This window comes from Malus domestica, chromosome 09 (assembly GCF_042453785.1).
Source record: "Malus domestica chromosome 09, GDT2T_hap1".
NCBI classification, from domain to species: domain Eukaryota; kingdom Viridiplantae; phylum Streptophyta; class Magnoliopsida; order Rosales; family Rosaceae; genus Malus; species Malus domestica.
Window position 1 is genome coordinate 33,348,400 of NC_091669.1, and position 26,219 is coordinate 33,374,618.

Genomic DNA, 26,219 nt, shown 5'->3' on the forward strand with positions numbered 1-26,219 from the left:
TTTTTTTAATATTAAAATTATTTACAAGTCATCATTTGTCAATTTAAAAAATGAAAAACTTATTAATCATTTCCATATATATCTTTTTGTATTATTTTTTCCATATGTTTCTATTTGTAATTTGTACCAATATTCTTTTTAGTTTTAATTATTACCCATAATTTTGAATTTTTATATGTACCCATATTCTTTTTGTGAACGTACCCATGTTGATTATATGTATATATTTTATGTTTTAAATATATTAATAGTTATTTCTTAAAAAATATCAATAGTTACATGGGTACTGACACATCCCAACCCGGAATGTCCACTAGAACTCCGAATCGAACTGTGCTGGCCAACACCTAGAAGGTGACGAAGCCACAAAGTGTAGTGATGTGGAAAATGTGAATAAAATTAAACCTAAAAGTGCCTAAATGTAAGAGTGCGCTGTGAGCGGGAATGAACCCATTTCACACTTGATGTCAGAGCATAAGTAAAGTACAGTAGAGTGGATTGAGAATCATACCATCGAAGGTAATCTCCAATACCAAGATTTGCCACAAATCCTCGTTAATAAGAAATCTCAGCTATTAAAACCTAGAAGGGCAAAAAATAAGGGTGAGTGGGCCTAAAAATAAAGTTTTATAAAAACATTTTTGAAAGCGTTATAACTCCTTGTAGTAAAACAAGTATAGTTTCCAAAATATACATACTACGTATAGTATAAAAATACTTACCGTAGCCTGCAAAATCTCAAGAATTCATTATGACACTATCTCGTAACTAAGGGCATGATATCCAAAATCACAAAATCTCAACAGTAATATAAGTAAAATCAGGTGCTCAAACAATCTATGCTAGCACACAAGTTGGAGTCGCCTAATGCGACATGTACTACTGAATTGATGCTTATCAATCTATGCTAGCACATGAGTCGGAGTTGCCTAATGCAACCTGTACGACAAGACTGAATGTAATCATAATATACATTCTAGTGCTACAATCATGTGAACACTGGTGTTATTCGCGGTCACCTACAAGTCGGAGTTGCCCTTGTACGATAGGACTGTCACCTACTTGGATCCAAGGTGAGGGTGCAGTGCGGAGGTGAACATACATGTGAAAGACTGGCCCTAGCCTTGGGCGAGCATTAAAACTGGGGTGCAGTAATGATAAGCAGACTACATAAATATAAACATGCCACAGTAATTCGATATTTCTAATCAACATACTAACATTCATAGCCATAGATATAATTATGGCATCAAAGATCATAAGCATACCTGTGTATCCTGTAGGTTGTAGCATATTTCATAAATTCTGTCATTTCGCTAATTCTTATAAACTTTAGTCTAATCCAGGAGTACGTAAGAAATTCTTTTTCAAAAGCATAAATGGAAACTATCAATCACACACACACACACACACACACACACACACACACACACACACACACACACACACATATGTGTATATATATATACACACACTATAAAGAGGAAAAGACCTACTCACTTGAAGTCTACTCTATAATTCCCTAGCATGAATATCAAGGCGTCACGAACAATCGTTGCCTAGAACAAATATCAAATCACGTCTCAAAATTCTTATCGATAGAACACGTAACTTACATAAAATACATCCCCAAGGATGTTCTAGGATGATTTGTAACCCATTGACCAAAAGTCAACAGTCGGTCAAAGGTCGACGGTAGGGTCCACAACCCTACATAACTCGATCCAGAAGATCCTCATCTTGAATTTCTGATCGGTAACTTCCCAAGAGTTTCTATAAGCTTCTAGAACAACATCCTAAAGTTTCGAAATGATCGAACGGTCGGATCTCTGCCAATTGCCAAAATTAAGTGACGGTCGACGTTTAGGTTTACAAACTTAGAAAACCCATCCAGGAAGATCCATGCGTCAGATTCCTAATCCGTCAATTCCTAATATCCTTAAATATTATGTACTATTACGTATTAAAGTTTGGTGACGATCTAATGGTCGGATCGTTGAATCAATGAGTATAGCAAGTTTTATACTTATGGCCAATTTGGCCAGGAAATGCTCCAATTTCACTCAAACTTGCCGGAAACCCTAGAAAGGGTGAGCTTCGAGTCACCGTCACTGATGTTCCGCCGCCCTTAAGGTTGTTTGGGCCTTGTTCCTGGGCTCAAGGGGAGTCTAATGGTGGTAGAGATTGAGGGAATTTGCTTCAAAAATTGGCGGATTGCCACCAAGAACACCACGGTGCCGACACCACCGTACACCACGAAATGGGCCTAATCTCGTTGAATTTTTGGGTGATCAACGAAGGAGGAGGGGCGCGATGGTGTTTGCAGGTGATGGGGAGTTCTGATTCACTGGAAAAAGACGTGATGTCGCTGGAAAACCACTCGGGGTGTCCGGGTTAGAACTGGGCCACAAAGGGCGTCGGGTCAAAGGCTAGGTCGGCTTTTCCTCTCTCCTTCTGATTGGTCACTCCACCTCTCATCTTATTGGCCCTTCTTTCCTTCTTGATTTCTAATTGGTCATTCCCTTCATCCTTTCTTTCTCGCAACTTTTTTTTTTGTTTTTTCATTCGTCCTCACACTCCTTCATTTCTTCTATTCCACAGCTCTCATTTCCCCCTTCTTCTAATTGGTTTGCACCCTCATTATCTTTCATATCTTTTCCATCTCAGCCACACACGTGGCATAACAATTCTTTGCTCCAGAAATCTGGAGCCTTCCAGAAAATAATCAATTGACCATTTTGTCCTTGACTTCATTCGTTAACGACTCCTTCGTTATAACTCCAAATTGCTTTCCGTTTGCGCCCATGCGTTCGTATTGTCGAGTACTTTAAGAATTCGCAAAAATAGTAGGTGGTACACGTCATGAAAGACGGCCAACGAAAGTCAAACATCCTTACCTCTAAGGGAACTTTCATAAAATCACTCTTTTAAAATTTATAAAATTGTGAAATTAGGGAAAGGTTGTCACAATCTACCCACCTTAAAAAAAGTTCGTCCCCGAAATTTAAAATCATTTGCTATACATAATATACTAAAAAAGGTAGGAATAAAGTATATGTAAGGAAGAAATCAAGTTAAAGCAGTTGCATAAAAGAGAATGTCATTCCGTTGCGATCGGTGTGTAGTGATTCCTCCTTCATGCCCACAAACTCATACTTTCCTTCTCCTTCAACATAATAATATAATATACTATTTTTATAAAAACATAATGTCGAAAATATTTATATATATGTAATATAACATCCTGTTAGAATACATACATATATATATATATATAATAACGTAAAGTTAAAGTAATTGTACTGAAATGAAACTAAACATAGAATATTTTTTCACCTACGCACTCATTGCGTTACATACCTCGAAGGTAAGGGTGTAGTATCTTTGGGTTAAGCCCAAACAATAATTAACTAATTAAATAAGAAAATACAGATGCTAACGTAAAATGACCTACTTGTCTACTTGCTTAACGAACACAACAAATAAGTTATCGATATTACAGTCTGCAGCCTGCGGTATCGACAACTCACTGTTGTCTCGATAAGAAATTAACAAATTCTCGAGGGTGCAATATTACCATATTGCCCCTTATTGGGAAATACACATAAATCATCCAATTAGCGCCTTAATCGCGCTCACGTACTGCCCTCTCGGGCGACAACGCAAATAGCACACAATTTACTACATTGTAATCTTGATCATTCAACCACATGTGTAACGACCTGTCCTTTAAAAATATGATTTTTATAATTTTGATAAGTCAATTTACAAAAATACCCTTCTAGGCAAAGTGTTGACTTTTGTTGACCACCTTTTCATGTCACGTAAGATCCATTTTATTGGTTTATTTGGATAATACTCGTCGCTACGAACGTGTGGGCGCAAACAGAATGTGATTTGGTGTTATAATGAAGGAGATATTAACATTTAAAGTCGGGGGTATTTTAGTAAATTGATTATCTTCTAGAAAGCTTCAGATTTTTAGGGCAAAATCTGGAAAGCCACGTGTGTGGCCTAGATTGAATGAAAGAAGAAACTAATGGTTAGAAGAAGAGATAAATGAGAGAAATGAGGGGCAGGACACCCAATTAGAAAGAGGAGATAGAGGAGTGAGTGACCAATGGGAAGAGAGCAATGAGGGAAATGAGGGAAAATGAGATGGAGGGAATCGTCCAAGTTTGGCTTGACCCGCAACCCGACCCGCACCTGCAACAATTTTCGACAGGTTTTCCATCCATTTTTCCGGCGATTCACGGCCTACCACCCCTACCAATCATCTATAGCCAGTTTTATACAAATTCCTCAAATGTTGACCTCACTTGGATTTTGCACCTTTCTTGGAATACGTGAGCATAGGAGAAGTTGTTCTTATCAAATTCAATATTGTGATTATTGGAAATTGAGAATTCTCTCGAGTGTTATGTGTTTGTACCATACTTATCCTAATGTCATTTGTACTAAATCATTCACTAGTATTCACTAAAAGAGAGCTTGAACCTATGTACTTGTGTAAACCCTTCACAATTAATGAGAACTCTTCTACTCCGTGGACGTAGCTAATCTGGGTGAACCACGTACATCTTGTGTTTACTTCCCTGTCTCTATCCGTTTACATACTTATCCACACTAGTGACCGGAGCAATCTAGCGAAGGTCACAAACTTAACACTTTCTGTTGTACCAAAGTCCTCATTGATTTTGTGCATCAACATTTGGCGCCATCTGTGGGAACGACAGTTATTCCCACTCTCTTCAGCTTTGTTAAGTTGGTTTCCACCATTCGTACACTATCTTTTGACCAGGCATCCTTTTCCAACATGGGGAGCGAAGGAAGCCATAACACGCAGAATGACACCCCTCTTGCACTTGGTGCGAGGCAATGAAAGAAGGAAGGAAAGAGAGTTGCTCTTCAAGCTAAAGTCGATGAGCTAGAAGCTCAGAACAATAAGATAGCAATAAAGAATGAGGTCCTCCAGAAGCAGTATGAGAAGCTCTTTGAGATGCTCCACGAAACTAGGCGTACTCAAACACACGAGCTCGTTACCCCTGTTGACATCAACCATTATCTGGGTGCCCCCCAACACGGAGGGTCATCTTCCTTCGACATGGGTATCCCTGATGAGGAGCGAGCTAATCATCAAAACATTGATCAACATGAGACTTTTCTCAACCCAGCTGCTTCGACCCAAAATAGGAGAAGTGGAGGAAGGCACCTCCTTATAGAAGGAGTGGAAGGATCGAAAGTTATCTTTCGCGACTGTCGATATTTCCTAAAGCAACGTTGAGACAATCCTATCCATGTAAGCTCGAAGATCAATGACCTAAGGGTCTCTAAAAGACTCGGTCCCCTCCTATGTCCCAGGCCGGCTACCAATTTGGGGAATGGGCAACAAGTCCTAGAGAGACACGAAGGTATAGAGGGCTTAGAGATGTTCCGATAAACATACCTTGGAAGTCAGTACGGTGAGTCCAGGGAAAAATCACATGCTCTTGATCAAACCTTCATACTTCCAAGAGGATATGAAGATTTACGAAAGAAAGCTCCAGTGATACATGACTCCATTCAGGACCCTTTTGTCCTACAACTTCTTAAGGAAGTAAACAAGTTGAAGGTCGAACGACAAGCTGAGATACCTGATTGGAACCAATCTAGGCTTCGCCCTCTTACAAGGAGGATCTTCGACACCCTTCTTCAAGAAAAGACAAAGCAGAAGCTTGGCTTGCAACTCTATACAGGAAAGAAGGACCCGATTGAACACCTTAACCTTTTTGAGTCCACCATGGCATACCGGATGCACACCGACGAATAGCGATGTCTTCTCTTCCCCTCTACCTTATCTGGTGGAGCTCTAAATTGGTATTGCCGTCTTCCACTTGAGACGATAGACTCATTTGAGGAATTGAGGAAACTGTTTGTTTCTCAACACATTTTCCAGACCGATTGCTTGCACTCTGCAGATGACTTGTACACTATTTGCCAAAAGCCAGACGAGTCATTACGTATGTATGCTGGCCGCTTAAGCCATGAGTATTCCTGTTATGCCGAGGCATATGACAAGACTGCCCTCAAAGCCTTCACGGTAGGCCTACGTGACTGTTTCTTCAAGTACATGATCAATGCCAACACTTGGAAGATTTACTCTGAGGTGGTGGCACAGGCTTAGAACCATGCCTCTGCCGAGGCAAGGACATATCAAGGGAAACCCCCCCACAGCCACCCCTTATCAGCAAGTAGGGAGTGGAAGCCAGATCCAACCAAATGAGAAGACCTCGACCTTCCAAACGGTAACGGTGCCTCCCCCTACCTTACTTAATACTTTGCCAAGTCAACAGACATATCAATCTCAGGGAAAAAGGAAAGATTTCCATCCTCACCAGTCTCATTTTAGTAAAAGGAGTAAGGGACACTACCGCGATAACCAAGGGTATCGCCATGATAATCCCCGACCCCAGGCAGTCGACATAGTGAGTTAAGCATGTGTCAGGACAGCTCCTACCCCGAGGTATGAGGCATACACACATTTGAACGCCACATGCGTGCCCATTTACCCCAGAATAGCACATTTGATATCGAAGCCAAAGCCGAGGCACCTGGATTACAAGCCCACGAAGAACACGGGCACGTTTTGCTGCTACCACGAGCATAATGGCCATGACGGTGAAAAGTGTATTACTCTTCGTGATCATATTGAAGCTTTGGCACGTGAAGGAAAAATTGTTCAATTCCTCATTCACCATCCAAGAGGTAACTGTAACCAACGCCAGGTGAATGTGATATATTCCATAAGTGGTGGCATACCCATATCTAAATCTTTCAACAGGGCCATGAAAATAGTGAACGAGCTTTAAGGTCTAGCCAACAAGTGTTTCACGTGGAAGACATCAGATGAGGTAAGTATCAAAGCCTAACTGGGATCCAATATGTTTCTACCTTGAGGAAGAAATAGGTATCATCGACCCTCACAACGACCCACTGATCGTGGAAGCTCACATAGGCAACTTTGAAGTACGACGAATCCTGGTAGACATAGGAGCTTCGGTCAATATCATGTTTACTGAAGCTTTCAAGGCACTTAATATAACTGTACACTTGCTCGATCGCTCGATTTCCCCTCTGATAAGCTTTTCCGGTGATATCGTGCAACCTTTAGGGAGCATACACTTACCTTTCACTATTGGTACAGGCCCTTACACAGCTACATTACCACTAACTTCCTGGTGGTTGATTGCCCAACGGCATATAATGTCATCTTTGGACGCACATGCATCAATGATCTCAAGGCCATGGTATCCACACATATGTTGTTGATGAAATTTCCAACTCCCTATGGCAATGGTTACATAAGAGGAGATCAACTTAGTGCACGGTCATGTTACAACACTTCAGTCAAGCAACAACACCTGCATGTGCCCAAGGAAACCTTTTCTATACATGACTAAGTCATAAAGACCAGCCCGGACGAAGCCAACTTGGATCTTCACAGTGGCAACAGTCAACCCGACGATCCTCGAGATGACACTTTCACCCAACAAGCATAACCCGCTGAAGAGCTGGAGAAGGTTTCTATATCAAAAGATTATCCAGATCGTATGGTGAAGATTGGCACCACCTTGTCACCACTCATTCGGTCGGCATTGATATCTTTTTTGCAAGAGAACACTGAGGTCTTCGCCTGGTCGTACGAGGACATGCCAGACATCTCTCCCAATATCATATGTCATCGCTTGTGTATTGACTCCAAGACCAAGCTGGTGAGACAGAAGCAAAGATCTTATCACGCTGAACGATGCGAAACAATGAAGGCATAAGTTGGAAAACCCAAAGGCATAGGCTTCGTCCACGAAGTGAATTACCCAACATGGGTAGCAAATGTGGTCATTGTTAAGAAAAATCTGACCAAAGGATGTGTGTGGACTACACCGACCTAAACAAAGGATGCCCGAAGGATAACTTTCCTCTTCCTCTCATTGACAGACTTATAGACTCTACGGCAGGGTGTGAACTCCTGAGCTTCATGGATGCTTACTCAAGATACAACCAAATCCTCATGAACCCTCCGGTACCAAGAACACAGAGCCTTCACTACTGATAGGGGACTATATTGCTATAAAGTCATGCCATTCAGCCTAAAGAATGCAGGGGCGACTTATCAGAGACTAGTCAATTCGATGTTCGCTAAACAGATTGGGAAGAGCATGAAAGTTTACGTTGATGATATGCTAGTCAAGAGCAAACATGCTGACCAACACATCACCAACCTATTTGAAGTTTTCATCATTCTGAAGAGGTATCGAATGAGGTTGAACCCTAACAAATGTGCCTTCGGCGTAGGCTTTGGCAAATTCTTAGGCTTCATGATAAGCCAACGAGGCATTGAGGCTAATCCCGAGAAGATCAAAGCAATCCTCAACATGAAGGAACCGGTAACTTCAAAAGACATCCAAAGCCTTACTGGCAACTTGGCATCCTTAATTAGGTTTATCTCTAAGGTCATATACAGATATGCTCCTTTTTTCAAAGCACTTAATGGGAGTAAGAAGTATATTACATGGACTGATGAATGTGCCGAGACATTCAAGAACCTTAAAGACTACATAATTAAAGCCCCTCTGCTTTCCAAACCTGAGGTTGGTGACACTCTCATTATCTATCTGTCGGTATCGGCTTCAGCAGTAAGTTCTGTTCTCATTCGAAATGATGGTAATGTCGAATGGCCTGTCTACTACGCTAGCAAGGGCTTACAAGATACGGAGACACGATACTCTAACATTGAGAAATTGGCTTTAGCATTGGTCATGTCTGCTTGAAAACTTCGCCCTTACTTCTAAGTACACTCCATCATCGTGCTTACCAATCATCCTCTTCGACAGATACTCCAAAGTCCTGACACTTCGGGGTGAATGATCAAATGGGCGATAGCATTGGGTGAGTTTGACATCTCCTACCAACAAAGCCAGCTGAGAAGGGCCACGCAGTGGCAGACTTCATCGCTGACTTCACATATCCTGTTGACATTGTTTCTACGCCTAAAAAAGAGGTTTCAATACCCTCGGAAGCTCATAAAATATAACCAACTGCCCTAACATGAAGTCTATATGTTGATGGCTCATCCAACCAACAGGGTTGTGGAGCAAGACTAGTCCTTACGACCCCTGACAAAGTGGCGATGGAGTATGCTCTTCGTTTCAAATTCAAGGCGTCGAACAATGAGGTCGAATATAAAGCCCTCCTAGCACACAAGGTTTTTCGCCAAAGATATTACTGGCCAACACTCCACCAAGATGCCATCAGAATTACTCGCTCATGTGATAAGTGTCAATACTACGCAACTATCCCTCACTCCCGTCCCGAGCCGCTCACTTATATGATCAGCCCTTGGCCCAATGGGGACTTGATTTGATTGGCCCAATGCCTGCAGGGAAGGGTAAAGTTTGCTATGCAATCGTTGCAGTTAACTACTTCACAAAGTGGGCCGAAGTATAACCTTTATCAACCATTACTGAGGCAAAAATAGAAGACTTCGTATGGAAGAACATCTCTTGCAGATTCGGTATTCCTAATGCGATAGTCATTGACAGCGGGTGACAATTCGACAACAATAAGTTTAGGATGTTCTGCTTTAAGTTCAACATCAACTTATGTTTCGCCTCCCCAACTCATCCTCAGTCTAATGAACAAGTTGAAGCCATCAACAAAATAATCAAGCGAACTTTGAAAACCAACTTGGACAAGGCTAAAGGTTGTGGCCAGAATTTGTACCCTAAGTTCTTTGGTCATACCGCACTTCGTATCAGACATCAACAGGAGAAACCTCATTCTCACTTGCCTTTGGTACAAGGGCAGTTGTCCCAGTTGAGATTGAGCAAGCAACGTTTTGAGTCCAGAACTACGTGCAAAGCGAAAATGACAAACAACTTCCCTCAACTTAGATCTAGTCGAGGAACACAGAAACCAGGCTCAGTTGAGGAATGTCGCCTACAAGCAGTGCATCTCCAACTACTATGACTCAAGGGTCAAACCTCGTTCTTTCAAAGTGGGGGACTGGGTATTGGAAAAAAAATTACTCTGCAACAGAGTCCCGAGTGAAAGAACACTTAGTCCAAACTAGGATGAATTGTTTGAAGTTGTTGGCATCAGAAAGTCGTCCTAGCTCCTACAAGCTTAGAAGCCCTGATGGCAAGACCCTTGGCCATCCATGGAACGCTGATCACTTGAAGTACTATTAGAAGTAAACTCACATTGTGCAAGTGTTACGCTTCAGTCGTTTGGCATCCTATGTAACGAAGACTATTTGGCATGAATTCAATAAAAAGGTGATTTAGACAACTTGGTCCTAATCCTCTTACATTCCTAGCAATGAAACACTTGGGTTCAAAGCTTTAACATGAATGCTTCCAACATGAAACAAAGTCTAAGTATATGTCAACAAGACTATACAAATAAATGAACAGCTTCACAGTATATTTGTTCAATCATACATTCCAACACATTCATACGTAAGCCAACTGTGCTTTGAAAGGGTTCAACATACTTTGTGTCATTCGACACTTGCTACAATGTGCCTAGACACCTTGCCTTTATTCTTACCAACCATGTGATGAAATGTAAAGAAGGAACTCATCTTCATGCCACCAACCAGGTGATGAAATGTACAATCCGTACTCTAATATCATTTGGCAACTTGCCACTTAGGCCACCAACTAGGTGAAGAAGGAACTTATCTTCATGCCACCAACCAGGTGATGAAATGTACAACTTGTACTCTCCTTCTTGCCACCAACCAGGTGATGAAATGTACAACCCATACTCTCCTTCATGCCACCAACCGGGTGATGAAATGTACAGCTCGTATTTTAATATCATTTGGCAACTTGCCACTCATGCCACCAACCAGGTGAAGAAGAAACTTATCTTCATGCCACCAACCAGGTTATGAAATGTACAACCCGTACTCTCCTTCATGCCACCAACTAGGTGATGAAATGTATAACGCGTACTGTAATATCATTTGGTAACTTGCCATTCATGCCACCAACCAGGTGAAAAAGGAACTCAACCTTGTGCCACCAACCAGGTGATGAAATGTGATGAAAGGTGATGAAAGAACTCACCTTCGTACCATTAACCAAGTGATGAAAGCAACTAACCATTCATTCCACCTACCAGAAGACGAGTGGATCACTTATGGCCAACAAGAGTTATAGTCACCAATAATAAAAAACCCTTAAGCTTGACAAATCAACTAGGGGATCACTTATGGCTAACAAGAGTTATAGTCACCAACAAAGTCTTATTGCAAGCCAACAACAACTTCAGTGCATGGCATACGAAGATCAAGCTATTCAGCCCTTTTGCATCTGCTTCAGACATTTCCAGAATGCAAACACTACAACTTGTAGAAAGCTTCACACACTCTTGATCAAGACAGTGTGAAGCAAAACCAATTAATGGTGCCAATAAGAGCTTTATTAATGAAGTTTAACCACAAATTTTCAAAAGCTTCACACTATCTTGATCAAGATAGTGTGAAGCAAAATCAATTCATGGTACCCAAAAGCTTCATCAATGGAGGACAACTACAAATTCTCAAAAGCTTCACACTATCTTGATCAAGATAGTGTGAAGCAAAATCAATTCATGGTACCCAACAAAAGCTTCAACTCCAAAGCTTCACCTACAAAGCTTCAACTCCAAAGCTTCACCTACAAAAGCTTCACCCACAATAGCTTCACCTACAAAAGCTTCACCCATAAAAGCTTTACCAACAAAAGCTTCACTCACAAAAGCTTCACCCACCACAAAAGCTTTACCCACAAAAGCTTCACCCACCACAAAAGCTTCATCTACAAAAGCTTCATCAACAAAAGCTTCACCCACAAAAGCTTCCCCCACCACAAAAGCTTCATCCATAAAAGCTTCACCAACAAAAGCTTCACCCACCACAAAAGCTTCACCTACAAAAGCTTCACACTATCTTGATCAAGATAGCGTGAAGCAAAATCAATTCATGGTACCCAACAAAGCTTCAACCTTAAAGCTTCACCTATAAAGCTTAATATATATATATATATATATATTTTATTTTTTTTTTCGGAAATTCGAAAATTCATAAATTTGGAAATTCGAAAATTCAGAAATTTGAAAATTTGAAAATTCAGAAATTTGAAAATTCAAAAAAAAAAAAAAAAGCCTAGGCCTCCTCTTCTTTAGGCCTAAGAACTTTCGTAACAAATATATATGAAGGAGGAGTTTTGGGCTACCACTTAGAAAGGAAAATGGTGGAGTTTTGTTACTTTGGAAACTTGGCTACTAGCAAGACACCTTTTTCATCAATTCCCTCGACTGGAGACTTGGGGGACTCCTACCATATGCTACTGCACCTTGATACTGAGAAGTCTTACGACCACTCAATGACTTGTATTTTTTCAAGTCTCCAACCGAGAAGTTTTCCTCACTTGGGAAATTAATGGAGCACTACCTCAACCTACATGCTTCACTCACAAAGATTCAACATACAAGCTTCAACACAAGGAAGCCTTGGTGTATTTAACACAATACGTTGAAATGAAGCAAAGCTTGTTTATTGATATCTCCGATAAGTTACAAATATGTACATATACATGAATCAAAATAAACAAACAAGAGGGAGCCTTCACAAAGGTTGCTCAGGAGAAGTCTCAGCAGTTGGCAGAGCCCTAGAAAAAGGAGGCACCAGAGGGTGATTATTCGGAGCCTCAGTACTAGGCAGAACCCCAGAAGAAGGAGGCACTAAAGGTTGATCATTTGGAGCTTCATTAAGTGGTACAGCCCCAGAAGACGAAGGCAATAAATGCCTTTGGAACAAACCCACAAACCTCTGATGATCAAGTAAAATCTGACCATCAGATTCTTGCAGTTGGTCGAGCTTCCTCTTCGTGTTTGTAGCATAGTCATGTGCGAGCCTGTGCAACTATTTATTCTCATGCTTGAGCCCTTTGATCCCCTGTTTGAGACTTATCACTTCAGCCACCAATGATTCAACTTGGTGGGTTCGAGCAAATAGGCGTTCGACCATATTAGACACAAAACCTGCACACTGAGCACTGAGAGCCAGAGAATCCTTAACAGCCAACTCATCAGACCGTTTGGAAAGTAATTTGTTATCTTTGGGAATGAGAAGGTTCCTGGCCACCATCGTAACAGTTATATCATTCTTCATCACAGAGTTCCCAATGGTAAGAGGACTAGTGAGGGATAAGAAAGATGGGCGCCATATGTTGTCTTGAGAAGGCATAGCTGCCTCTTCACCAAAGTTCAAGTCAAAACGATGGTCGGATGGGCCAAACATTCTCATAAATGATGAAGGAGAAATGAGGTGCAATAAATCTTTGAAGTAAGGGGAAAATTCCTACAAGCAACAACGCTCTGAATGTACTTCTTGCACACAATTGGTGTCCTTATAAAAGAAAAGGCAATAGAGCCGTTGGTTCAAAAATAAAAAAGGCACAACTTTCCGGATTCCGAAGAGGCACCACTTTCCACACGCAACATCAACTCCTCGGGTACCACATATAACTTTGCCAAAGATCTCTGACAAAGTTTAGACACATAAATTTTGAAGGTCCAGCTACCCTACTATTACCCACAAGGGTAAAGGAACAACACCACTGCTTGATAACTAGAAAGTCCCAATGTGTGTCAACCTCCGTGCTCCGTGGCAAGGCAGACTGGCAAAAATGCCCAACCTTTACTCACATTCGAGAAAACACTCCCAACAAGATTGCTTGCTCAGAAATCGAAGAGGAACCGCTCTTCGAATCTTGAGAGCCAGACTCCCAACAGGATTACGTGCTCAAAAATCGCAGAGGCACCGCCCTCCGAATCTCGAGAGCCAGACTCCCAACTTGATTACTTTCTTAAAAATCGAAGAAACACTGCTCTTCGAATCTCAAGAGTCAGACTCCCAACATGATTGCTTTCTCAAAAATCGAAGAGGCACCGTTCTCTGAATCTCGAGAGCCAGATCCCCGACAGGATTTCTTGTTCGAAAATCGAAGAGGCACCACTCTCCGAACTTCGAAAGCCAGATTTCCTTGGATAAAGCTTGTCTACAATCTTCACACGTAACATCAGTTTTCCAGATACCACATACCACTTTTTCAAAGTGCTCTGACAAAGTTAAAACACGTGAAGCTAGCTTGTAGCTCCCACTATATTACTATGACCAAGAAGGGTAAAGGAATAACACTACTACTTGTTGTTAGAGAGACTCCTATATATGTCAACCTTCATCCTCCACAGCCAGGCAGACCTGCAAATAAAAAAAATGCTCAACTTTTCTTCACATCCGAGAGGGCACTCTCAGCAGAGTCTCTCGAAATACCCAGCTTCTTTTCCCCCCGATAATACCTCTGCCAACAAGCATTAGGGTTAAAAGCAAGAGTATCCAATATCATGCTTTTTCCTTGTCTTTTCCTTTGGCCTTGTTCTTACCTACTAGACAAGGAGAAAGAGAGCAATAAATCAGCACTTGGAATCAAGCTTCCAGTCAAGAACTGACTGCTTAGAACCCCTTGCCTGATTACTTACCTGGCATTGCTCTCGAGTACTCATCTTCAACATCTTATGCTTCCAAAGAAAATACCACATCTGCCTGAGGAACAGATAGGGCAAGTGAGAATGATACAAGGAAGCATGTGGAGACAAGCTTAACAGAACACGTACCGATACATCCACTACTTTGTCAACAGCAAAAATATCCCATATCATCAGGGTCGAACGTACTCTAGATTTGATGGACTTGTTTTGACTCTCAAATTCTTGAGTCGGCCTTATACTTTCGAGGAAACCAGTAAACCCTCCAGCCCAGTTCCAGAATAAGACTGTGGAAAGTTACTTCTTCAAAAGCAAAAGTATCTCATATCATCTCTTCTCCATTTGCTTCTCCTTATCTTTGTTGTTGTTTACGACACAAGTAAAAGGAGAACAATCAACCGAAAGCTGAAGTCGAACCTCCAATCCAGGTTGCTTGCTTGGAAGTCTGATTGCTTACCTTGTCTATTACCTCATTTGGTAAATCTCCTAGCTCGGCGACTTGGGGGACTCCTACTATAGGGTTTGTACGCATTTGACCAAGCCCGAAACTACAAGTAAACTACAAGTGAAATTGATACATTACCTTGTGCATCTTCATCGGTTAAAGATACCATCCCTGGATGAAGGAAAAGTACTTACAGAGAAGATGCCACATCTATATATGAGACATATATGGCAAGTGAAAATGATACCACACTTTGGTACTTAGAAGTTTCGTGATTACTCAATAGCTTGGATCTTGCGAGTCCCCAACCAAGGAGCTTCCCTCACTCGGGAACTTAGGGGAGCACTGTTTGTACCATACTTGACCAATCCCGAAACTACTGAGCACCAGTCAACGTTATACCGTCAAGGACCCAGAAGAATTTCCCTCAAACTAGGAGGCTAATCACAGCGCGACACGTGTCGATATCAGAAGCCAATCATAGCGTGACACGTATCTGATCGGATCATATTTATATATATTTTTACTTCGAATTCACTCGTCTTTTCTTAGTTAGTTCCTTATATTTTTGAGCTATTTACGTTATTTTTGTGTTTATAGGATTTGTTATGCAAAGAAAATAAAATTAGCACAAATGGGTTTAAATAATAAACAGGAAAGTGGAACACGGGTGGACCATTAGAAAAATAATGGAGCAAATAAAAGAATTAAAGATGGAGCAAGTGGATCGTTAATTGTGAATTGAAATGGCTGCCTTTTTAAGAAGTGGGAGAGCACGGACGAAAAATATAATTGAAAGGAAGGAAGTGGAGTGCAAAGAATAAAAGAATAAGAAGGAGATGGAAGGCAGGTCAGAGGGGGATATAATATAGGAGAGCAGCAAAGCTGCCAGAAAAAGAAAATAATAAAAAAAAAAGGGAAAAGGAGTGAGACGGGAGAAATAAGAAGGCAGCTTTAAGGAGAAAAAAAGAGGGAGAAACGAAAAAAAGGGGAGAAGCAGCTTAGCTGCCTTGCGGGGGGCGCATGTCAGAAGGAGGGCAGTGAGAGGTCAGAGGGAGGTCAGGGAGAGAACCGAAAAGAAGAAAAAGGAAATATACGAGAGAAGAGAGAGAGAGAGACTGACGTAGGGGGGATTGGAAGGAGGCCTCGGGGATGATACAAGCTGCCTTTGGCAGCGTGAGATAAACACGGGTAGAGGGACTGACAGAGAGCAGTGAGGCGCAGAGGCAGGACAGAGGGGAGAGAAGGCAAAGGCAAGGAGAAACTGACGGGAGCAACACAGAGAGCAAAGTTTCACTCCATTTTTCTTGGTTTTATCTTCTCAAACCTATGTTTTACTTTTGGTTTAATTTGTTAATAATGTGTAACTAAATTTATTTTGGCTAGAGGTTAATTCAAAGCCATGAATATATTTGTAATATGAATTGATTACCTTCAGTTGTGATTTTTGAGTTGTGATTTAATTTGCTTAACTGCTTGATTGATAACTAATTTGTGTATGTCGATTAAGAGTGCACGCTTAATTTTCATGCATGAATTTGATGCTAGAATATAAGGGAGTTTCACCTAATCGTTATGAACTTATATTCACAAGTAGTGAAGGTTGTTATCCACAATCGTGTTAAGTGAATTCTAGGCTGGATTAACATGCGTATTCCATAGTTATGAATGCCTAGTCAATGTTTATGATTTCCGTTGAACTTAATGATCTTTGTTGAATGTCTCTATCATGCGTATTCCATAGTTAGGGATTTTGATGAGGAATAATTTGGTTGTAATGCGTATTCCATTCAATCCAATGAATCTAGGGAAATCTAAGAGTTAATTTAAGCGGACCTAATTAACTTGGAACATTGTCATTCACAATTTATTGAAAGAACAACTGAAAATCAATTTAGGTTGCATATGTGTCATGTGTGGAGAAAAACCCTCTAGCTAGTCCGTCATCTATCCTTTCACCTTAATTTCATGCTTTTGTCAATTCTGTAATTTATTTAAGTTTAATTTACTTCTCGTCAAAACCAAACCCCCCCCATTATTAAATTATATTATTTAGTTAGTTTTCATTGTTGTTAGTCTTTTAATTCAATTTCCGTCCATTTCAGTTCCTAGTGTCCAATTTGATTGTTTTCATTATTTTGAGCCATTCTAAGTGTGTTTCGAGTTATTAGAGTTTTTAGCCTAGTTTTGTGTCCTTGAGTCTTGTTTAATATTTTTAAATTAATTAAGAATAGATTAGCAATCCCTCCTAATCCCCGGCCTAGAACGATACCCTACTTACATCTATACTACAATTGTCAAAAAGAGGGTTTAATTTGTGTGTCAAGTGATTCTCGCATCAGTATCAACATCAGAAGCCAATCACAACACGATACGTGTCAATGTCAGAATGAAACTAGAAACTCTCTTCTATAAGTAGAGATCATTCTCTCACAATATTTCCTAATGTCATTTGTACTAAATCATTCACTAGTACTTACTAAAGGAGAGCTTGAACCTATGTACTTGTGTAAACCCTTCACAATTAATGAGAACTCATTTACTCCGTGGACGTAGCCAATCTGGGTGAACCACATACATCTTGTGTTTGCTTCCCTGTCTCTATCCATTTACATACTTATCCACACTAGTGACCGGAGCAATCTAGCGAAGGTCACAAACTTAACATTTTCTATTGTACCAAAGTCCTCACTGATTTTATGCATCAACATTGTGGAACTCGAAATACCATTGATCTTGTCGGTTGCTATCGATGGTTGCTAACGATTCTTTGGCCATATGGTTATTTCGATTTCCTTCAGTTAGGAAACAAGTTAGTTTTGTTCGAGATGTTGCCTCACTCTATCATTGTTCTTAAACTCTTCATCGACATTAATGAATTTTGAATTTGACAGTGATGTTTTATTGAAGGTATAGTCGTGCATGGATGCAGTTTGATCGGGTGAAGCTCTTACCCTTCGACTATTAGGACCACTTGATGAGAACCATCCTATCTACGACTTTGTGTCATCTACTACTATTCTGGTGTGCGAATTTAATGACACATCTCCATGGAGAAACATGTAAGATCTTTATCAACCTCGCACACTACTTGGTTAGATTCACTTGAAATTAGCTAATTCTCTAGGAGCGGCGATAGATTAGATATGTCAATGTCTACGATTGCACCATCGCGTACTATCCCAATTGTGCAATTGTAGTTATTGGCGACCTTAGGAGAAAATACTTAGGTATCGAATGCTCTTCAGTCAATTTTAGTTTTCACTTTATTCGAAACTTTCGAATACTTTTGCGACGTTACCTTTTTTATTATCAAGAAACCTTGTTAGCTAATTTTCAGGTTTGACCTTTCTACCTTTGGTGTGAGATGATAAAGAAATTGTTTAGTCCCTTGGCATAATTTTTCATTTTCGAATTTTTCAGACTCTCTGATGTTTTGGTATGCATTGGCTTTGTTCGTAATCTCAGTTTCACCTCCTGGTATTAAATGTATCTTAGTTAATCTTGGATCGCTCTTTTATTCTTCATATCATTTTTTTAAAGTGGACAGACTGTCTAGAAGAACCACTCAGACGTTGAAGCTTTTAATTATGATTATCAATCCTTGAATTACCCAATCAACTTCCTATCGAATGAATCGTTGTGAATTTGGGCCAAGGAAAAATCTATGTCTTCATTCGTCAGTTTTCATTAGACTATCATTTAAGTTGAGTTGGTGTTCAACCATCTCAATCCTTATCACATGATCAAGTTAGATACTTACACGCATTCAAGCATCGAAATTGTATATTCAATCAAGATATCTTGTACTCTAGTTATGAGGAACTTGTTTTGACCTTTCAAATTCTAGAGTGTTCCTTTGGCCTTCTCGACATGGTTTCTCGCTCAATCAGTGAGGAATTCACGATAGATCGATTCGGCAGATGCGTGCGTCCAATTTTATATTGAGGCTAGTTGGAACAATTGGAGTGTAATCTTCTCACAAGTTTACCAGACTTACCAAGAAGAATTCAAGTGGTCTTGAGGATTGAGTAGTAGTTTAGCATGGATTTGGTGAAGGCATAAATGTAGGTTTGAGCTTGGCGATTATGGCGCTAATTTACATGTGTGTCTCAAGACTGCAACGATCATTTGAAGGATGTCGGCAGAGTTATGGTTTCCCTACTTAAAGTTTTCAGACTATATACCGTTGATTTGGTGAGCAATCATCATGGATAGTCACAAAAGAAATGTTTTATGACAAATGTTCATCTCTACGCATCTTTCGACTACTTCACCCTAAGACTTTGATGGTTCGGGTGTACATGGATATCGAAACACTTCTAGCAGTTGGATTGGTGCGCTCTGGGATATTATGGCATCGCGATTGAGGCATGAATTGGATGATCTAGACATATTCGCACGTGAGGAGCAAAACAATACTTTGGCATCCTCGGGAACTTCTCACTAGCATATTGAGACAACAATGGGTTATCGGCATTACAGGCGGCAACTTGTAATATTGATGGCTTATTTGTTGGGTTTGATAAGCAAGTGGGCAAGATGGCTCATCTACGGCAACACTTACTAGTTAGCTATGGTTCAGACTTATTCTCGAAATTCGTGACACGACGAAGGTTTGGCGAGGTCCATTTTCATTTTGGGTTTTGATTTTTCGTGCAAATAGTTTTGAACTACTTTATTTTTGCCATTACAAATTTGGGTGAGTTATTCCACTATTGGTTTTAAACTCAATACAAATTTCTGAATAGTGTGTTTTTATATATCTAATTTTGTTGTCTTATTATACACAAATATTTTTGATATTATGTTATTACATAATTATATGTATTTTCAAATTTATATTTTTTTTATACGAGTATAGTACTATACTATGTTATCGAGTAAGAAAGAAGGTATGAGCTTGGAGGCATGCAAGAGCAATAATTGCAATCCGATCGCGACGGAATGGTTCTCTTTTATGCAGCCGCTCTAACTTGATTTCTTCCTTATATATATATATTATTTATTTATATACATATTTTCTCTCTATTTCCAAGTATTTTACATTTAGCAAGTTATTTTAAATTTCGGGGACGAAATTTTCTCAAGGGGGTAGATTGTAACGACCCGTCCCTAAAATTATGATTTTTATAATTTTGATAAGTGTTTACAAAAATGCCTTCCGTGGTAGAATGTTGACTTTTGTTGACTGCCTTGTCATGTCACATAAGATCCATTTTCTTGGCATATTTGGATAGTACTTGTCGCTACGAACGCGTGGGCACAAATGAAACATGATTTGGGGTTATAACGAAGGAGATACTAATGTTTAAAGTTAGGGGCATTTTAGTAAATTGATTATTTTCTAGAAAGGTCCATATTTTTGAAGCAAAATCTGGAAAGCCATGTGTGTGGCCCAGATTGAATGAAAGAAGAAACATATGGTTGGGAGAAGAGATAAAGGAGAGAAAGGAGGAGCGGGACGCCCAATCAGAAAGACGAGAAAAGAGTGAGTGACCAATGGGAATAGAGAGTAAGGAGGGAAATGAGGGAAAAGGAGATGAAGGGAATTAGCCAGGTTCGCCTTGACCAGCAACCCGACCTACTCTTGCAACAATTTTTTACTGGTTTTTAGTCCATTTTCCAGCGATTCACAGCCTACCACCCTTACCAAACATCTACTCAACCTCCTATCATTCATTTCCACCCAAAACCCACCTAGATTGACCCTGTTTTGAGGAAGAACGAAACCCGTGGGTTCCAAAGGTGTCCGAGCTAGATCTAACAAATTGGAAAGTCCCAACCACCACCACTATTAGACCCATCTTGAGTCCAGGAACAAAGCCCATGGGTATATTGAGGCGTCGGAGTGAGTATGGAGGTCGAATCAAAGCACACCTAAATCTAGGGTTCCAACGGGTTTTAGTAAATTGGGGCTTTTCTTGGCAAAATTGGCATTGGCCACACGTATGGAAGTTGTTCCTCTCATCGAGATCTTCATTCCTGTAAAATTTGGGAATTTTTGGAGCTGTTGGATTTTCCAACGAGTCAAGATAGCCAACCGCTACTTGCGGCGGTGCATGGAGGAAAAACCCAAGGTTCCTCGATGTGCCGAATCCAAATCCGTCATGTGTTTTCCAAAATTATAACGTTTTAGTATAGTTTTACTAGAAGGTCCTTATTTATGTTTAGGCGCGTTAGCGGGAAAAGATTACATCCTCGATAGTTCAAGCGCCTTCGGGCAATGGAAAAACTAGTGAGTGGACCCCCTCTTAACTATATATATTTTTATAAATTATTAACCTAGCATGCATTTCATATTTCATGCATTGTATATGCTTTATATTATGTTTTCCGGATTTCTATAATTATGATCTATCTAAATTATGTTTTACTAACGAGTATGAATTATTGGATTTACATATATTGATTTTTATGGTTTTCGAATATAATTTATATTACGGATTTACAAATATGGTGGATTTATGGATATGGATTTATTATGGTTATGATGATGTTTGAACTGGAAAGTTATATGATTTTATGAGATGATGCTTTGAGCATTTGAACTCCGAGATTTAATATGAGTTTTTGAGACATGTTTTTAGTACTTATCTAGTGGGTATCATACGGCACATCTGCACACCACGGGTATAGATGCCTATGGTCATAGGACACAGATGATGTAGAGTGAAATTTTATATAATATATACCCTTAGCTTTACCACCGAAAGCGATGTCAGACAGCTTCACCAGCCACGACTAGTGTAGGTGTGGATGTTATGCTATTTTATTCAGCTTCACCTACGGGTGATGGACAGGTTATTCAGCTTCACCTTCGGGTGATGGACAAGTTATACAGCTTCACCTTTGGGTGATGGATAGGTACTGCCTTGGGCGACTATGATACCTCTAGTTGAATACTTCACTGATGTGATTTACAGATGTTTTACTGATTTTCCTTCGGACGACGATATCACTATTTCCGAGCACTGGGTTTACATACAAATGATTTATAAATGTTTTACTTGGCATGTTAGGGTTTTCATAAAACCTATACGTAGTATTATATATGTTTTCAAAAACCGGGGGTTAGTATGTTCTCAAAGAAAATGGTTTTCCTATTACTAGTATTATTATTATACCCTTTGGTCCACTCACCTTTTCTAGTTTCGCGCCACCTTAAGAGTTAGGATCGAGGCACATAATCTCGGCGTAGGACTCTACAGCATAGGTATTCTTGAGTCTTCTCAGTATAGGTATCATTTCTTTGTTCGTACCTTTTTCATAATAATTCCTTCCTTATTATTCCTAGTAGTTGTATGCTCTGAACATGATTATGCATCGGTTTATATCTTTCTAATTAAATATTTAATCGGTATGCATGTTTCTCGTCACCCTCAGGTGTTGGCCAGCATGTCCCTACCCTGGTATTTGGTGATATTGGGGTTGGGGCGTGTTTACCTGATCACAATACTCTTCTGTTAATCATGTGTTATGCATAAAATTTCCATACTATGTCTCAACACAGCCATACCCAAAACCAAAAATTAAAACCGTAGTTACAAGCAACTAAAATAAAGTTAATTGTGTTACAACTGTGCTAATTGTAGAACGAACAAAATGCAATACATCCACTAAGGTCTGGATAGTTTGTCCAGACTAGTCGTTAGTCTGAGGGTAAAAATGTGATGTTGGGCAAAAACTTAGTACTCATAACCCTTAAAAAGACTTCCCAAAACTTGAAAGTGAAACACGTATCACAGTGAAACACAGTAGTGACATACACACCATGTAGTTGAATAATGTATCTCACAAATTCCTTGGGGAGCAGATTCTGTTTATACCATACTTGACCAATCTTGAAACTACTGAGCATCGGTCAACGTTATACCGTCAAGGACCCAGAAGAGTTTCCCTCTAACTAGGAGGCCAATCACAGCGCGACACATGTCGACATCAGAAGCCAATCATAGCGCGACACGTGTCAACATTAGAAGCCAATCACAACACGACACGTGTCAATGTCAGAATTAAACTGGTATTGCCGTCTTTCATCTGAGACAGTAGACTCATTTGAGGAACTGAGGAAACTGAGTATGCCGGTTGTTTCAGCCATGAGTATTCTCGCTGTGCTGAGGCAAATGACAATACCGCCCTCCAGGCCTTCACGTCAGGCCTACGTGATTGTTTCTTCAAGTACATGATTAATGCCAACACTTGGAAGACTTACTCTGAGGTGATGGCACAGGTTTACAACCATGCCTTCGCCGAGGCAAGGACGTATCAAGTTAAACCCCCCACAGCCACCCCTTATCAGCAAGTAAGGAGTGGAAGCCAGATCTAACCAAATGAGAAGACCTCGACCTTCCAAACAGCAGCGGTGCCTCCCATTACCTTACTTAATACTTTGCCAAGTCAACAGACATATCAATCTCAGTGCAAAAGGAAAGATTTTCATCCTCACCAGTCTCATTTTAGTAAAAGGAGTAAGGGACACTACCGCGATAACCAAAGGTATCGCCATGATAATCCTTAACCCTAGGTAGTTAACATAGTGGGTCAAGCACGTGTCAGTACAACCCCTACCCCGAGGCATGAGGCATACACACCTTTGAACGCCACATGCGTGGCCATTTACCTTAGCATAGCACACCTGATATCGAAGTCAAAGCCGAGGCACCCGGATTACAAGCCCACGATGAACACGGGAACATTTTGCTGTTACCACGAGCATAATGGCCATGACAGCGAGAAGTGTATAACCCTTCGTGATCATATTGAAGCTTTGACACGTGAAGGAAAAATTGATCAATTCCTCTTTCACCTTCTAAGGGGTAACCGTAACCAACGCCAGGTGAATGTGATATATTCCATAAGTGGTGGCACACCCATATCTAAATCTTCCAACAGGGCCATGAAAAATAGTGAACGAGCTTTAAGGTCTGGCCACCAAGTGTTTCACGTGGAAGACATCAGGGTAGGTAAGTGTTCAAAGCCTAACTGGGATCCAATATGTTTCTACCCTGAGGAAGAAAGAAGTATCATCTACCCTCACAATGACCCACTGATCGTGGAAGCTCACATAGCCAACTTTGAAGTACGACGAATCCAGGTAAACACGGGGGTTTCGGTCAATATCATGTTTCCTGAAGCTTTCAAGGCACTTAATATAGCTGAACACTTACTCGCTCGATTTCCCCTCTGATAAGCTTCTCCGGTGGTATCATGCAACCTTTGGGGAGCATAGACTTACCTTGCACCATTGGTACAGACCCTTACATAGCTACCATTACCACTAACTTCCTGGTGGTTGATTGCCCAACAGCATACAATGTCATTTTCAGACGCACAAGCATTAATGATCTCAAGGCCATGGTATCCACACATATGTTGTTGATGAAATTTCCAACCCCCTATGGCAATGGTTACATCAAAGGAGATCAACTGAGTGCAAGATCATGTTACAACACTTCGGTCAAGCAACAACACCTGCCTGTGCCCAAGGAAACCCTTTCTATACATGACCAAGTCATAAAGACCAGCCCAGATGAAGCCAACTTAGATCTTCACGGTGGCAACAGTCGACCCGACGATCCTCGAGATGACTCTTTCACCCAACAAGCATAACCCGCTAAAGAGTTAGAGAAGTTCTTTATCTCAAAAGATTATCTGGATCACATGGTGAAGATTGGCACCACCTTGTCACCACCTATTCGGTTGGCATTGATCTCTTTTTTACACGAGAACACTGAGGTCTTCGCCTGATCATACGAGGACATGCCAAGCATCTTTCCCGATATCATCTGTCATCACTTAAGTATTGACCCCAAGACCAAGCCAGTGAGACAGAAGTGAAGATCTTATGACACTGAACGGTACGAGGCAATGAAGGCAGAAGTTGAAAAACTCAAAGGCATAGGCTTCGTTCGCGAAGTTAATTATCCAACGTGGGTAGCAAATGTTGTCATTGTTAAGAAGAATTCGACCAAGGAAAGTCTCCTGCTCCAAAAGGTCTTATGGAGAATGTGTGTGGATTACACTGACGTAAACAAAGGATGCCCGAAGGATAACTTTCCTCTTCCTCTCATAGACAGACTTATAGACTCTACGGCAGGGTGTGAACTTTTGAGGTTCATGGATGCTTACTTAAGATACAACTAAATCCTCATGAACCCTCCGGACCAAGAACACACAGCCTTCACTACTGACAAGGGACTATATTGCTATAAAGTCATGCCTTTCGGCCTAAAGAATGCAGGAGCAACTTATCAGAGATTAATCAATTCAATGTTCGCCGAACAGATTGGGAAGAGCATGGAAGTTTATGTTGATGATATGTTAGTCAAGAGCAAACATGCTGACCAACACATCACCAACCTATCTGAAACTTTCACCATTCTGAAGAGGTATCGAATGAGGTTGAACCTCAACAAATGTGCCTGCAGCGTAGGCTCTAGCAAATTCTTAGGCTTCATAATAAGCCAACGAGGCATTAAGGTGAAGGAAATATTTGTAAAAACATGTTCATTTAAGTAACATCTATAGCATGCTATTAACAATTAAAAGGCGGAATCATGCTTGCATGCACTTAAAAACAAAACATTAACCATGAAATTCAAAGCCTAGTAGATTGGTGAACCAAGACTCAACTCAAATCAAAGTGAGTTGAGAAATTATACCTTTGTAGATTCCTCTTTGCATAAGCAAAGGCTAATCACCCAAAGAGAGGGCCTTCATTCCTTGCATCTTAGATCTATGGATTTGGATGGATGAAATAGGTTTTTCCAAGTTCCCAAAATTGAGAACCTCTAAGTTTCCACACCAAGGTTAGATTGGAGAAGAAATGAGTGACCTTGGAGGAGTTGGTTTGCTAGCAAATCCCTCCAAGGGGGCCGGCCTCCTAGAGAGAAAAGAAGAGACATGTTCTCTCCAATTTTCTTCAAAAGAACCCTTAATGAATTTAGGCTATAAAGTCCTTTATATAGTCCCTTCAAATAAGTGACCTAAAGAACCAAAAAGCCATTCTCTCTAACATGGCCGGCCATAAGTGTTTTATTGGGCTTTTGGGCCTTTGTAAATTAAGTTGTCATACAACTTAAGTCAATGGGCTTGACGTTCGAAGTCCATTGGGCCTTGAGGCCCAAAACTAACCCTTGGTCTTTTAACGAACTTTATTCGTTTGATTAATTAACATATTAATTAATCCTTGCCATAA